The 17,257-nt window shown below is 32.9% G+C and overlaps 1 pseudogene; it reads right to left on the bottom strand.

The window, feature by feature from the left end:
- Positions 1-444: 444 nt before the first annotated feature.
- LOC115967185 lies at positions 445-16,845 on the bottom strand (annotated as a pseudogene).
- Between the last annotated feature and the right edge of the window lie 412 nt (positions 16,846-17,257).

Raw genomic sequence — 17,257 nt, 5'->3', positions numbered from 1 at the left:
AAACTCTGTCCATATTATATTTTTATAACTGACGATGAGAGATTGCCACATCACCCATTAACTAAATAAAAAGTGGGGATTAAAACCTACTACCACTTGCTATTATATATTTAAAACAAAAGAAAGCTAAACCTCCATTACAAAATATAACAAATTTTATTTCAATAGAAACTAAGTAAACCACCTATACTCCCACAAAAAACAAAAGTAAACCGCCTATACTCCCTCAAAAAACAAAAGTGAACCACCTATACTCCCTAGTAAACCACCTATACTCCCTCAAAAAACAAAAGTGAACCGCCTATACTCCTTATACTTCCTCAAAAAACAAAAGTAAACCGCCTATAAATCGGGCAAGCAAAGAAGGGGCCTTGCTAGCAGTCTATTACCATGGCCACAGACACACCTAGAATAGATCAACAAACCCAATGACTTTAGTGGAACCTAAAGGAGAAGGAAAAACAAACCCCAAAACGTCATAGGCTCTAAGTTTGATCTGACAACTGTCCATTGAAAAGCAACTGGGCTCTTAACTTGGTGTTGACCGTCGCTCCAAACAATTGACCCAAATTCGGACTTGGATGCATCTCTTGCTCCCTCTGCCACAAACGTAACAGTGTAATTCTGTTTGTCCCTTACTTTTCAAAAAAAAAAGCGTTGGAGACTCTACTATCATAGCCACCGATGGTGGCACATTAACAGTCACCTGATAGACAGACCAAGCAGCATCGACATTCGTCAACACTTGGGTGTATCGAACAACCCCATTGTTTTCAAAAAAGACGGAGAATGATGGGTAATTGAGTTCACTAGGGTTGGAAAATTTTCTTGAGCACATAACATTGGAGCGTTTGACAATGGTTTGGACTTGATTGATGGTGTAGTCCAAGGAGCACAAGAAGGGGATGTAATCCTCAGTTGAGATATCGTATATAAGGCTTGAGGAGAGGGCTTCATGTGAATCTACATGACTGGCCCTATGAGCCCATGGGTTGGAAAGTGCTCCTCTTGCGACATCTCGGAGAGGGGATTTGGTGTTGTCTTGAGTGTAGGCAGTAGTCATTAGGGAAGATTTGATTGCGCTTGGACTCCATTGTGGATGAGCTGCTTTTAACAGTGCTATCAATCCACTTATATGTGGGCAAGACATTGATGTACTTGTACCAATTCAATTAAGTAGTTGTCAAATGGAGTAATCTAGCTTTGTGAAAATCAAGTGCGACTATTGGTTTCAAAGTAAACCATGATTTGCTAATGCCATGAGCTGACTTCTTTTTTAGTGTCACCTAACTGGTTTGCTACTCCTAGATGCATTCCTTCTTTTTTTAAGTATTGATTTGATGATAATTAAATTTAAATGTTCCATGATTTACTCTAGATAGTAAAGGTAATGTATGAATATATATATATATATATATATATATATATAGTAGAAGATTTTTGATTTCTTGTGATGGTTATGATCGGGTTGCAAAATAGTTGTTATGAAAGAAGTTTAAATATTGTCTAGGGCTTCATCCTATAGACATTGTAACTGCACCATTGTACTGCAAGGAATTTGGCCAATATGCATGCTTGTGTGGGTGTCCATGTTTGTTTATATTTACTACTGCTTATGACTAAAATCAAATATAAATCAAACAATACTTGTCATGCGCCCCAACTCCTAAGTAAGAAGCAACATATTCCTTAAATAGAGCAAGAGTGTTAGTCAAAATATCCATGTCCTTTATGGTTTGGTGATTGGAAAATTTCCACCATTCACTTGGTCACTTTGCCAAAATTTTTATTAATTCATCTATTAAATTATTAATCCTGCTTCCAAACTTATAAAGAATATTTACCTATAGATTTTCTTTTAAAATATATGTTATCTGACCAATAATGCTTTGGATTACAAGGGTAATATAGTGCAGCAACATGAAGAGTTGCCCAGCAAGATAGCATGTTGAGAGATGCTAGGAGGATCCTTCAATGCTTTTTGTCACTTATGAGGGTGAGCAAAAACAAAAATAGTAGACCGCATATGTAAGATTTCAAAATTGCATCTACTTTGGGTTGATGCAATTTAATTTTGTGTTTTAAGTATTTTTGTTTTCTTTGATTGTTAAATATTATTCTATTGCGTAATAAAAAATTAAAGATAATATATAAGAATATAATATATATTATTCTATTACATAACATGATTTGGGTAATTTGGTGTTTATTGTTATATATATATATATATATATATATATATATATTTATTTATTTCTTTTCATCTTACTTTATTCAATATTTAAACTCAACCGCATCCTCCATATAATTAAATTATTTATATTTTCTCTAATTTTTTATTTTAAAAATTAAACATATAATATTTTATTTAAAATAAAATTGTACTCATTTTTTTAACATTTACATTTTCTCTAACCTTTCTCTATTCTTTGGGGTTAAGTTTTGTTTCTGAATGTTATGTTTCCTTAGCTTTTCCACCTGAGTTGGCTAAGGCCTTGAGTTTTAAATTTATGACTACTCTTTTTTATTTATTTAATGACACGTTAATATATGAAATGGCAAAGTAATTTTTCTAAGGTGATGAAATTAAAAGATTTATCAATTGGTAGGTTTGGAAATTGCAAAGCACGCCTATGATTTGTGAACTAGATACTAAGGATATGTTTGGTAACTATTTTCCTCCTTATTTTATGTTTTCAAAAACAATTTTCTATTTTTGAGATGAAAAAACTTGTTTGGTAACCTAAAATGGACAGAAATTAAAAACTGTTCTCAAAATTCAATTTGTGAAGGAAACTGAAAACATGCAAAATGCTGTTTTTAGTTTATAACTTTCGAAAGTTAATGAAAATACGCATTTAATTTAACGAATCTATCTTATTTAATGAGTTAGCATTAGAGTTCAAATCCTAGTAACAACATATTTAGTATTTTCTATTTTTTTCTTCAAAAACTATTTTTTTAAAAAAAAAATTTTAACTAACCAAACATGTTTTTAATTGCAAAAATACAAGAAAATTATTTTTTATTTATATTTCCAAGAACAAGTTTTTGAAAATAGAAAACTAAAACTGTTACTAAATATTTAAAAAGTTTTCTTTCTTGTCTGTTCCTTTTTTTCATTATTATGTGCTACCAATTGATATAACAAAGTCACATATTAAAAAAAAAAAAAAAAATTGATATAAGAAAGTCAGCTTAACATTAGAAAGTTCTAGACTTGTATGTAAAAACAAAGACAGAGAAGAAATAGTACTTGATTTGATGTTGAATCCAGTGGGCCCAACAGCCTCAGACCATGTAGCCAAGATATTAAACCTAGGCCCAATCACATTCGGCTTCAAGATATATGGGGTCACCATGTTAGGCGCTCTTGAACTAAACCTTGCGACCATGGGTGAAGGCCACACATTTAACACGGTCCCACCAAAAGTTAGTAGAGCCGTCAGATTACGATCAGACCTCAAATACTTCTTGATCAAATCCCTACTTTGCACCCCACCACTACATTTGGTAATAAGTGATTGTCAGCCAGCACTTCCTCACCGTCTGCAGCCATGTTCGCGAGTATCATCCCAACCCCACCTGTGTCGCATACAACCTCTCCTTTCTCCTCACGTGAGTTCACCCCTCTATTGCACACAACCACTTTCCCACGAACCAAATCCAGTTCACGTGAACTCGGTAAACACAAGCTACTCCGTTTGTTTCTTAAATAAACCAAACCAACCAGTTTTTTCCCCATTCCTTGTCCACTATATAGAGACACATCGATGAACCGGTTTTGTTCCCGAGTGTAACATGAGCAAGTGAACTCGGTCTAAAGTCGGGCCCTTCGTTCTCGGCTGCACAAGAAACAAAAAAACCCTTTCCAATTGTCGTAAAGGCTCCAAATGCGATGGGATCTCGAAAATACGAATAAGACCCACCATCGATAGAGAGTGAAAGAATATCAACACCATCTTTTATAGCCCAATCCAAACCCACGAGGATATTAGAACCAAAGCACACAGTGTTCCAACATACTTTATACATTGCAACGCATGAGTGGCCATCCCACGAGCTGTACCCTTCGCGTAATTGAAGAAACTGGCGTTAGCCACTAGAGACTCGGCTACAATGCTTGTGGTGTGGGTCCCATGGCTTATTGCAACAAATTTAACAATGCAATAACTAAAATATCAATTATTTTACAATCTATTGCAATGACAAACATGAATCTGCAATGAATATATTATGACAATGATCCAATTCCAATTATTTTACAATCTATTATAAGAAAAAATATGAAAAAATTAACTATTACAATAAATATACCGTTGCAATAATTTGAACCCAAATTATTTTTGTCAATTCTTTACAATCTATTGTTATAAAATTCATGAAATAATAGCCTATTGCTACAAGATATTTGAAGTAATAAATTGTTTATTGCAATAGCAAATATATTATTACATTAAAATTTTCATTAAAATATTTAAGATTTATTGCATCAAATTTTTTTGTAGCATAGGGTTATTACCTCAAATTTTATTGCAACACTTCGCATAAACTATTGCAATGATTTTGATGTTATTGCAACAATTTTTTGTTGTAATAAACATTTTTTGTTGCAGTGAACCGAATCATCGAAGCTTTTAGACTCGGGCCAGATACCACTGTCCTAGAACACCGATAATAACGTTGTGGGAGGCTTGTTCGAGGAAATGGGTTTTTTGATTGGATTCGGTGTGAAGGCCAAGGAACTCGGGTGTGCGAGTGGTGTGGAGGGGATAGGGGGTGTCTTCGTAAACACCGAGGACTAAGTTGGATCAGCGGAGTGATTTGACTTGGTCCGAGTCAAGTTTGGCAGTGAAGCCATTGAATGCGTCGGTCTAAGTGTAAAGGAGGGATGAATTGAAGTCAGAGAGAGATTGGAGCTGAGCGGAGTACTAGTCGTGGTGAGTGGCGTAAGGGAAAGGCTTGTCTTGGTGTTTCATGTGAATGATATAAATTTGCTCAACCGTGGATGAAATTGAAAGGAATGGCAAAAAAATAAGGAGAGCAAAGAAGCACAGAAAGGCTTGGGAGAAACCCATGGGTGTTTTGAGTTTGAGCTGTGTTGACTTGCCGACTGTAGTTGTTATTTATAGTTTCTTTCATTGTTTCTGTTTCTCTTTATATAATGGGATGTTTTAATGGCCCCCGTAAGTTGCTGTTAACAGCAGCTTTTGCAAACCATGTTGGTTTAGAACATTCATTATTCCTATCAAAAAAAGAAAAAGAAAAAAATGAACATTCATTATCCAACCATCAAAAATAGTATATGATTTCATTATTTATTATCCAACCATCAAAAGCGCACGCGCATTATCTAGTATTGTAATAAATAAAAACTTTAAAATTAGGATCCAAGTGTAATACACAGGGTGTTGCACCTGATGCAATAGTAAGATACAGCTGAGATTGAAAGTTGAAAAAAAAAAAAAAAAAAAAAAAACCTTTCAATCTCAACCATTGAATAAAAAAAAAGTTAAAAATAAAAATGATAAAAATTAATATGAGTAGGTGTAGTGTAATTGCACCTGGTGCAATACCCTAGGTATTGCACTGAATCCAAATCCATATTGTACTGCAGTCGTTGATACATGTGTTATTTCTATTTATATAACCCACAAGTCTAGGCGCAAACCAAAATGCACAACTTGGAGCTTTAATGTCGTCCACATGGCTAGTAGCATAAAGGTTCCATAGATTATGATGGGCATATCTGTTGCTAACATGCATAAAAAAAAAAAAAATCTGTTGCTAACTATGTCATGTAAGTGGAAACACTTTAAATTTGCTTAAAAAACATCTAAAAAGTTATCATTGGAATTTTAAACAGCCCTATATGCTAGTCATAATTGCCAAATATTATCATTGGTCAAAATAATTAACAATCTACTACTGATTACGAAATAAATAGCAAAATATTACTTTTTTAAAATTCGAGTTTTACATGTAATTCGAGTTTCCATCAACTCGAGTTATGTGCTAACTTGACCTTTTTTTTAAATTAAAAAGTTCACGGGGAACTACGCAAAGTGGAACTCGAGCTCTGTACAATCGAGTTCTGTGAAAATTTGAATAGGAGAATGAAACTCAAGTTCCACCTGTGAAACCCAACAATTATGCACTTTAGTCTTTAATCAGTGCAGCTAGTTGCCAAGGAACTTTCTTTTCCAAATTGAAGTCATCCATGTTGCTGAGGAACTTCCTAGTGCTGATCAAAACAAGATGTCAACAAAGTGGGTCTTCAATCAGTGCAACTGTATTAGTTAATGCTTTTTGAAATCCAAGGAGTTGTGAACTCTTTGCCATTACCTCAATGGTCAGAAACACCTGTTGCCCTCTACAACTAGTCAGTGATCACCCCTCCTGCAATTATTTTGATCTGCCACCTACACTCTCAAAGATAAATTTATTTTTGTGATGCATAACTTGAGTTCCACAGAGTTTTTGAATTAAAAAATTTCAGGTCAACAGGCGCCATTATAGAACTTGAGTTTGTGGAACTCGAGTTACATATCAAACTCGAGTTTTAAAAAAGTGGTAAATTGTTGAATATTTTCTAAATAGTGGTAGATTGCTAATTATTTTGGCCAAAGATGATATTTGGCTATTTTCACCCCTATCTACCCCTACCCCTATTTTTTCTCACCTTTTGGCCTTTACCTCAGCCATTGCCTTTCCCTTCCTCTTTCTTCTTTAATCTTTTCAATTCTTCATTGACAACTACAAAATTCTTGTCTTGTATTGTTTAATTTTTTTATTTTGGTCTTTTTGATTTCAGTTTTAGTTTTTGTCATTTGATCCATTTATATATTATAAAAAGTGTTATCATATTATTACATGTAAAGTCATTCTGTCAATTCATTGTATATTCAAGTATCTAACTCTTCATTTTATATTCAAGTTAAATATGTTATATATTATATATTCTTCCGGTTCTTATGGTTCATCTTAATAGGTGATAGAGGGTGTATTAGTCATTTTACTAGCTACCGTTAGTGATATTACTTACGTGGCTAACGGAACAATGACTTGGTATTTTCTTTAATGATGTGGCATGTGTTCATCTATCCAAACACTACAACAGTTTCACCACTATCACTTTCTTTTTGCAGATCATCTTTCTCTTCTCCACCGATTCAACATTAACCAAAAAAAAAAAACCCACCCACGAGAGAGAGAAGGGAAGAAAAAGCCAAGCCTTGTTGCCGCGGGCAACAGCCCAAGCCCTAGCCCTAGTTACCGCCAGTGACAGCATTGCTTCTCTCGCACAACCATTGAACCATTGCCGCCTCCCTCAAATTAAAACCTAATACAGTTTGCCCTGCCCTCTTGAAGAATCTCATGGGAATCAAACATAATTGAATTTATCTTCCCAAACTACAATTCATTACTAGTTATATTACTATTTTGTAAGGCCAAAATTGAATCCCATCGCATTCTTATACAATAGGATAGTCTTGAAAATTGATACATTCATTGGCAACAAGGAAAGAAGCTAGACAATATGGCTTGGTTATGGTCCACCCTGCACCAAAGTTGATTCTGGGAAGTGGGAAAAGGAAAAAGCCACTCACAATACAATCCTATATACCTTCAGTATACATCCCTGCATAGACAATATAAGCATTGTCATGAACTTATACAAAATACAAAATACAGTAGGTTCAAAATACTTTGAATATTGTTTCTAACATGGAAACTATTTTTTTTTTAATTTTTTTAATTAAAAACATGCCACATCATTTAAAAAATGCCAATTCATTGTTCTGTTAGCCACGTAAGTAACACCACTAACGGCAGTTAATAAAATGACTAATACAACTCAGTTTTAAAACTTGAGGGACCAATTATGCTCGCTTCAAACTTAAGGGACCAATTGCACACACATGACAAATTTTAGGGACCAATAGTATAGTTTCGCCAAAATTTAATATCAATTTCCTTTGTCTCTAAACTCGAAGTCTACCTAAAATTTGCTTATACAAACAAAATTATGTTGTCCTATCCTATATAAAAAAAAAAAAAAAAAAAAAAAAATCATTCTTGAGAACAACGAAAGAAAACATGATGAATGGGTGATTAGGACAATGAGATAAAAATATAACTTTGAGAAAATGCCAAAAAAAAAAAAATGACACAAAAATAGTGTTTTCAAGTTTCAATTCCTCTCAATTCAACAATATTCTTTACGCATCAAAATTAGGACAAAAAGAAAAAGAAAAGAAATGAAAAGAGTGAGAGGGATGATTTTCAGAAAATAATTTGTTCCGCAATCTTGATATAATCACCCAAACAAATAGATATAGTTAACCTCCAGTTTCTTTAGTTTTTTGTTTTAAATTTCTATTCTTATAATTGAAATTAGTAAATTTGATAGCAAAAGAAAGTAAATATATGGAAAAGAAATGATATTTATCAATCCCAAAGCATTTTTAGTCATAAAAACATAATCACTGATAAGATCATTTTTTTATAGGAGAGAGAGAGAGAGAGAGAGAGAGACGATTCTAATCTCAAAATTCATAGAAGGCCATGGTCTCCTTGATCTCTAAGTGGTTCCATCTCTGTAGTTAATTAATTTGTCACAAAATTCTGGTAAAATGATATTGATGATTTTCACCAATTAGAGTAAGATTATTTATAGAGTTAGTCTGATATATTTAAATAAATCCATAAATTAGATGGATATCTATGATTTTTGCTCGAATTAGAGAAACAAACATAGATCTAAATAGTTATTAAGTTAGTAGGTTAATCAAATGCCAATAAGTATTATTTGTTATATTTAAAGGCTTTTTGTCACATTTTTTTTTTATTAAAAAAAAAATCGTAATCATGTATACATATAGAATGAGGATTAAGACCCTCTAAGTTTCTAGTGTAACTCCATGATAGAATTTCTAAAATAATCCAATCCATCTATTTTGATCACGTGACAAAATTCAATCCATTTATTTAAAAATAAATAGATATGATTTTTTTTAAAAATATGGTCAAGTTACTCTAAAAACTCTAAAGATCTTAATCCATGGCATGAGTATTATTAGAAATTTTCACTTGCGTCTATGTGTATATATTGGGGTTCAAGTGAATGAAATTTTTTGTGAGTTTTAGTTAATACTGGTAAAGTTTCTTATCATCGAATAAGAGGTCAAAGTTCAAGTCTCACCTACATAATAATTAAAAAAAAAAAAAAAAAACTAATTGGAGTCTTGGTTTGATGGTAAAAAATAATTGTCATGGAGTGAACAACCATAGGTTCAAATCCTATCATATACATAAGAGAGAGAAGAAAAACAAAAAACGAAAAAAAAAGCTCCAACCTTGTTATGATCCTAGTATCCTTGTATATGAGCTCTTAGACACCCTCCATTGCAAACCGGTTTTCAAGAGTGACTTCTATCTATAAGTTTGTATAATTTGGTATCAGAGCCAATCACCACCTTAAGTAATCAAACGTTACTATAGATGAGTGGAACCGCCAAAAAAGAGAAAGGACTATTATTGGGTCAGTGTCCCCTAAGTGAGCCGTCAAGGACGTCAGATGCGAAGCATGGTGGTATGTTATGATCCTAATGTCCCACATTACTTAAGTGTAAGCTTAAGCATGTGTATATAAGCTCTTGAGTACTCTTCCCTGGCAAGCCATTTTTCAGGAGTGAGTTCTACCCATAAGTTCTTAACAAACCTTGACTTTTGTACTTGTTCAAGTTATGTAATTGGTTTGGGTTTATTAGATGAGTTAAATACATGGACTAAGATTCTCTATAATTATTACGGCAACTCTACTTAATATTTAAAAAAATGTTGACTATTATCATTTAGGTATCTATTTAAATTATTGATGATATGACTAAGTCCAATCCACTCTTTTCAAAATGAATAAATATGATTTTAAGAACTCCATAATAGAGTTAGCTTAAGAATTCTAGATGATTCTAATCGTATATGTATATGGGTTGAATTCAAGTTATATATACTTGTTATAATTTTTGATAATGTTATACAATCCAATACTTTTTTATTTAACATGTATTTTGACATATCCATTGTAAGATTACATTTTCTTTTTATAGTTTATACACTTTATACTTGTGAAGTTTCAAAATTATTATAAATTAATAAATATCTCATTATAAAATATTCTAATTTTTTTTTTTTGCATGTTAAAATCATATTCATATAAGTTTATGGATTGAATAATAAATAATATCCAATTAATATAAAATTGACTTGTGTGGAATACAATTTTTTGTTTTTATCTACAAATTTTATGATAGACATTAATTTAGATTTTGCTATTTCCTCTCATCACGGCACAATTTTTTTTTTTTTCATAAGAACTTCTTCAATGTGGAGACTTTTTGTTCATATCAACTTCTTCAACTTGGAGTGTGTGTATATATATATTTGATAAAATTATGATTTTTTACTACCAACCATACAATTTTCTACCTACAATAACCTTGTAGGGGTATGTATTTTTCATCAAATTGAATAGATTTTGTGTATTTGTTTTGTCTTTTGCTAACCTAATTTCCTTAAGTTTTATCCAATTTATATGCTTATAGTTTGAGAGGTGATTTTATATTATTTTTTATATCATATAAATTTTTTTGTTATGAACTGTAGTCTGTGCATGTTAGATTTTTCTTTTTATAATTCTTCTCTCACGATCTCCCTTATTTTTATTAATATTAATTGTTTTAGTTAACCATAAAGATAAAGTGGGTTCCAATTTTGTATATCATATATGAATTCCAATGGTTATATGTTGTTTTTATCCTTTAATTTTGATTTTTAGGACAATCTTATTTTTAGCATTAATTTGATGATAAATTGTTGATAACATTTTTTTTTTGTTTGTTCACATTAGCCTCAATTTTGATTTAGAGGACAATCATATTTTATGGTTATTATTCATGACTCTTAGATTAGAAGAATCAACTCAATGATATTTTGGTAGAAGAAAACACAATCAACCACAACAACTCATCTTTTAATAGTTGGTTTCTCCAAAAAAAAAAAAAAAAATCTTTTAAGAGTTGGTATAAACTGACATACATATGTGTGGGGCCCGGCCCAAAAATAATGGGCTAGTCCAAATTCAGGCCCTTCCGAGGAGCGTCCTGTCCGAGGAGAAATCACAGATAAAGCATTAGTCCCCATGGCGCCAAGGAAACCTGTTCGAAGAGTAACTCCTCCTCGGACGCTACGAAACCCACACGAGGAACTCTCCCCAACCATTTCAGTTCATCCTCCCAACATATAAAATGAATAAAATCCAAAATATCTCATGGAAAGCTGCCACCACCACATTAATTGCGCCCCAACCACCCTCTTGGCCGCATTAATGAGGAAAAGACCCTTGAACAGTACTACCTTGGCCTCTGCAACTCACAAAGGGAGTGATAAGGGCGTCTGATGGGACAGGTGCTCAAGTAGATGCTTAGATGATTAACAAGTGTAAGGTTAAGATGAGAAGAGGAGAGCTATATAATGTAGGGGAGTCCCTCAAAGAGGGGGGACGAAAGAACTGTATCCGGAATTGAAGAAATAGAATCATACGTTAGAGATTCCTTCTTGTGTTTTTATTTTCTGCAACAATACTGCCCATGTATCAGACCGAATAGGCTCACTGAGGCTAAATTCTTTGACCCATCCTCTACAAATATTTATTATGGGTTGCACCTTGGGCCAAGGCCTGATCAATAGAATTTGGGCCAGGAAAATCGTGCAACCACAATATGCATGCACATAAACTTTTTTTTTTTTTTTTTTACTATAATAGCTTACAATATCAATCTATGAAGGAACTTTCCTCCATCAAATTGAGCACCTTCAACATTACCACGATATAAAGAAAAGGAGAATGCATCTCTAATTTATTAGTTATTTTTATTAAAGTTCTTTTAGATAAATATCATACTTTTTTAATCTTGATATTAATTTGATGATAAATTGTTGATAAAATTTTAATTTTGATTTTGATTTTTATTATTATTTTTTTTTTTTTGCTTATAGTTTTTTATCATGAAATCGACATTGTAAAAGACGATTGGAATATAGAGTAAGAGTCACAAGAATGTGGGAAGTACTTAATATTAAAGCAAATAATGAACTTATGAGTCTTGATTTGGTGCTACTTCATGAGAAGGTAAGTTTTAAAGTAAAATAATAAAATTACTTTTATGCCTTCAAATACAATTTTATTTTATTTTATTAAGTCTTCTCTCATTTTTTCAGAATAACCTTATTTGTGCAAGTATGAGAAAATCATTTGTTGATTATTTTAGAGATACACAAGACATGGGAGGCATCGCCACCACCACTGACCTATAGGCAAGTATTTTTTACACTTTAGATGCACTTGATTTATCTTTCAAATATACATACAGTTAGTTTGGTTGTGTACACTATAGTTGTTTGCCTTTATTTTTATTTTATTTTTTCGGTTAAATAGTTGACAATGATGAAATAACAAGAGTTACAAGAATAAAATGAAGATCAATTATAAATTTAATCAAGATCTATAGATTCAGTCAAGAAAAGACAAAGAATAAACTATTCTTACAACAGACCGTATAAGCAATAAACATTTGAAGGTACCAATATAGTCATACATTCATTTTCAACAATAAATTAGTAGCGAATTACAAACTCATCTGCTTGAATTGTGTACATTTATTTCATAATAAATTTGTTTTCAAGTGTTTTGAGCCTAATAATTAATAGTTTTTTGGCATAAACTTTTCCTTTTGCTTAAATTAGTTGAACAACATTGAAATAACAAGAGGTGCAAGATTAAGACGAAGATCCATTATGAATGAACAATGACAAAGAGCTACAAATTCAATCTCTAAAGAGGGGGGGGGGGGGGGGGACACTATTCAAGAATTGAATATTTGTGCAAGAGAACATTCATCCTCAAAAGAAGCTAGTTTCCTTTAAAAATTTGTTATGCTATGACAATAAACAAAAGTCAAGTACAAACTCTAAACAATGTTGTAGATCCAATAAATACAAAATTCTAATGCAAACAATTCGATACATATAACTACATGTCTCATTATAGCACAATAGGTATATTAGAAGATAATTTTTCATTGAGGTGTTATCATTTTATATTTGATGATTGTTACTACAATTTATTTTGTTTGTTATTATATTATATAAATGAGAAAACATGCGGTTAGAAGCTGGCGTAAAAGGCCAGATTTACACCACCAATCAATGTTTGCCACGCCATACATTTAATGAAAAACCCATACACCCTATCACACACAATTATATTCCTCACATACGTATCAGAGAGCAGACTCTATCAAGCATGCCTAGACCTATTCCATCTACTCCTCTACTCTTACCACCGGACCGGAACTCCACCCCGCAGGTGGCACCGCCGTACACATCGTTTTGGAATTGGCACCGTTGCACCTAAACTCAAGGTTTGTTCTGATTTCTCTTTATTGTTTGATTAGTTATTTCCCCGAACTTTGTGTTTCGAAATTTTGATGGGTTTGGATTATTTTTTGGATATCAATTTGTTCATATTGGTTTGGGTTTTGTTGATATAGTATGGATTTTGCTTCTTATTTGTAGTATTTTCATGGGTTTTGGTTGGATTCTTAAGTGGTAGGTTTAAACCTAAAAAAATTTGATTGTATCAAATGAGTTTGCTAACAAAGAGAGTGTCGTTTCATGTAATTTTGAGCCTCAATGACAGAATTTGCTATTATCTGCTACCTTAAATGAAAAAGTAAATCATCTTGCCAAACTTAGTTTAGAGAATCCTGTTATGATTGGCCTTGATGACAAGAAGATACAGCCTGTATTATCATCTGAAGATTTTGGATCTTTAGGATTTGATGTGAATGATGAATTTCAATAGCTTGATAAATTGACATGCTCTCCAATTGCAGATTTTAGAGTTCCATCTCAATTAGTTCAAAGATATGTGAAAGGTTTATGTTGATATAAAGCTTGATTTTGTGAATCTTTAAGTGGCACTCTGTATCTTGCATCGGCTTCACATGAGAAGTACCTTGGAAAGCCTCAAGAGTTTAAAATACATTATAATAGCACATTTCATATCCCCGTTAATGATGCTCACTAGGTAAACAATCCTATGTTTGATGTTTTCTAATGGCATTAGAAGATGCTATCTAATGATGTAATTTAGAATGGTAATGTGGGCTTCAAAGAACAACTTAGAGGATGTTCTGAATCCATCCAGAATTTCAATTATTCTATAACTGCTTATATTTGTCTTACACACACTTCTCATCATTGACCTATTCCAACAAGCATGAATTAATGATCAATCTTTCTTGACAAATTTTACTTCTTTTCCCAGGCGAAGTCCATGGATTCCAGCAAGATGGCTTACACCTCCAAGCAATAAGTCAGAAGTATGGCAAGGTTTGTCTTCCTCATAATTTATAAACTTCTACATCCAGTCGTAGAATGTGCAGAAGGAAATAATTGTTTGACTAGCTCGTTTTACATAGAAGAAGCAAGAGCGGTTGGAACTCAAAAAAAGTTCCGAATAGGTTCCTTCTATTTTATATCTTAATAGTTGAAATTTGTAGTGCAAGGAAATAAAGATTTTGTTTTATAATATTTCCTATTTTGATTATAATGTTTGTTCTTAGCAGTGTTTTTGTCTTGATTCTAGGCTTGTTATGTATATTTCTAGGTTTGTTATGCATATTCCTCAAGTCGATTATATATTTCTAGGCTTGTTTTGTATATTTTTGAGTTTGTTAGTCATAGTCTTTTTCTTTCTATAAAGCTTAAGCTCACCTATTTGTTTTGATGTTATTTTAATAGGATGACAAAAATTCCTCTCAGGGCATTGATACTGTGGTTGATTGGGTACCTTTCAGTTGGCATGGAGTTTGAGACTAAGTAGCATGGATACTTCCACAATGTGGTTGATTTTGAAACTTAGTAACATAAATAGTGAGGAATATGGCTATGTGACTTATAAATTTTTTGTATTCTACATTGGCTTTAATATGACACAAGCTTGTCTGAAGTTGCAAGGAGTGCATGTTGCTAATGCTGATAGAGAGCGTATTGATAATGTTGATAAGGGTGCAGAGATAAGTGATGGCTGATAAGGCATGCCTGCTAAGGATAGAATGCTTGTTGGTTGCCCAGTTTTGGTCATATTTTGGTCAGATTATCAAACTTGGATAATTGTCTGCATATTTTAAAATTGTAGACAAGTGTAAATTGCAACTTTGTACAATGGATTATTGGAGAAATTTGTACCAGAGCTAAGCAAATTATCACTGGATTAGTACAAAAGGCTAACAAGTTGGAAGCTAAAATTCTGTAGTTAGAGAAGGCTAATTAGTTTGGCATGTGAAAGCAAATGGCCAAGGACTTGTATTTAGAATAGGTGAATTGTAGTTTAGTTATTGTAAAAGATTGTAGTGACAATTGTTTTGAAAAAGTAGTCAGTTTCTTATCTTATTTGATGTAATGACAATTGTAATGGCCACTCGTTATATTATATTGTAATGGAAATTGAAATGCATTTCTTGCAATGGAAATTGGCATTTAGTTGATTTGCCTTAATATTGTTCAACAGCTTGTTCAATATAACACCACATAAGCTTGTTCAGTATCACCATCATATTGCTCAATAGCTTGTTAAAAAAAAACACCACATAAGATAAATAAATTTAGTCGAGTTGCTTTAATATTTAGTTGTTAACATAAAGGTTTTGTAAACTATTATCCAACAAAAAATAGGATACTTATGTCTAGTATCACCATCATATAAGCTTAACCAAAGGTCTTACCTAAGATCAACATAAAATAGGTTACTTTTGTCCATTAACACCATCAAATAAGCTTATGGACAGCTGTACTGTGGGGGCTAGTTAATCAATAAATTATTAAAATCATGTTAATTGGGCCTGTGGCCCATCTAAGGATGTAAAACTGTCCGAGGAGGCCCATATCAGGTTATAAGGGTAAGCAAACAAAAGGAAGAGTAGATATCACGTAAGGTGAGTTCAGTATTCGTCCGAGGACAAAATCCTTCTCGGCAATATGAGTCCGAGGATGACCTGAACTCTATGTTGTTACAAATGCACTTCAGAGCTACGTTACCACTAAAGGTGGGACATGGGACCAAGGGTAAGAAAGAAAAGGTAAACAAATATCTTTAACAATAGCTGCCTCCACATTAATTACCTCTCAACCAACTCTCTAGCCACATTAATGTGGAGGTGATACCTGAACAGTGATGAGGCAGCCTTACAGCTGCTGGTTGGAGGTTCCAGAAAGTGTTGGATGGGACAGGAAGGGATCCCCCGAACCCAACCTACACGTGTGTGGTGAAGATGACACCAAGAGGGCAGTATATAACATAGAAGAATGCATTGAGATAGAGGGATCAGAACTTCTAAACAAAGGGTACTTAGAAGAAAACCTTATGAAATAAAGAACTGAACTTGTTTCAAGGAGAAATTGATCGTTATATTAGTACTAATCCATCTATAAATGTTAAGTTTACTCATTTTTCTTTTGAAGTTAACCTAGTTCTTTGACATCCACACTCTATAAATTTATTGTTTGGGCCTTTAACGTTCGAACCTAATACGAATTTGGGATCGTTACAAATTGAGTCCTTACATGAACAAAATAGTAACCATAAAAGGTTCGAACAATCAAAGGTCCTAATATATAAAAAGTCCTACAAAACTAGCACTACTACTACCCTTCAATCTTTTCCAGCTTAATTTCCAGCTCTTCCTTTTCCAGCTCCAACTCCTTTTCCATATCTACCATCTCTACTACTTCCAACAACACTTGTTTGGGTTGAGACCTATAATAATAGATACATTTGACCATATGGTAAGCATGTATGCCCAACAAGATCAATGACCAAAATACTGGCAATATGCAAATAGCAAGCACAATGTGTAGTATATAGAGAGTAGAGAGAGTTATGTGTCAATTACCCGAGGTTTTATAACTTCCTAAACATTCTATAGTGCAAAACTTTGAGGTGGTCCAGGCTGTAGAATGGCTCTCTTGAGTCTTGAACACTTCTTGAGAATAAGACATAGAACATGTCAGTTGTGAACACTTCCTGGGTTGGATGTTAGTTGTGGCTTGTTATTCTTTATGTTCAGTTTGTAACTTGATTGATTATTGTACTTGGGGCGATTGATTGTAATGTCCCCAATTGTATACATCC

The sequence above is a fragment of the Quercus lobata genome, chromosome 11 (assembly GCF_001633185.2).
Source record: "Quercus lobata isolate SW786 chromosome 11, ValleyOak3.0 Primary Assembly, whole genome shotgun sequence".
Classification (NCBI taxonomy): Eukaryota; Viridiplantae; Streptophyta; class Magnoliopsida; order Fagales; family Fagaceae; genus Quercus; species Quercus lobata.
The sequence above is the reverse complement of the archived record's forward strand: the minus strand, read 5'-3'. Positions and strand labels throughout refer to the sequence as shown.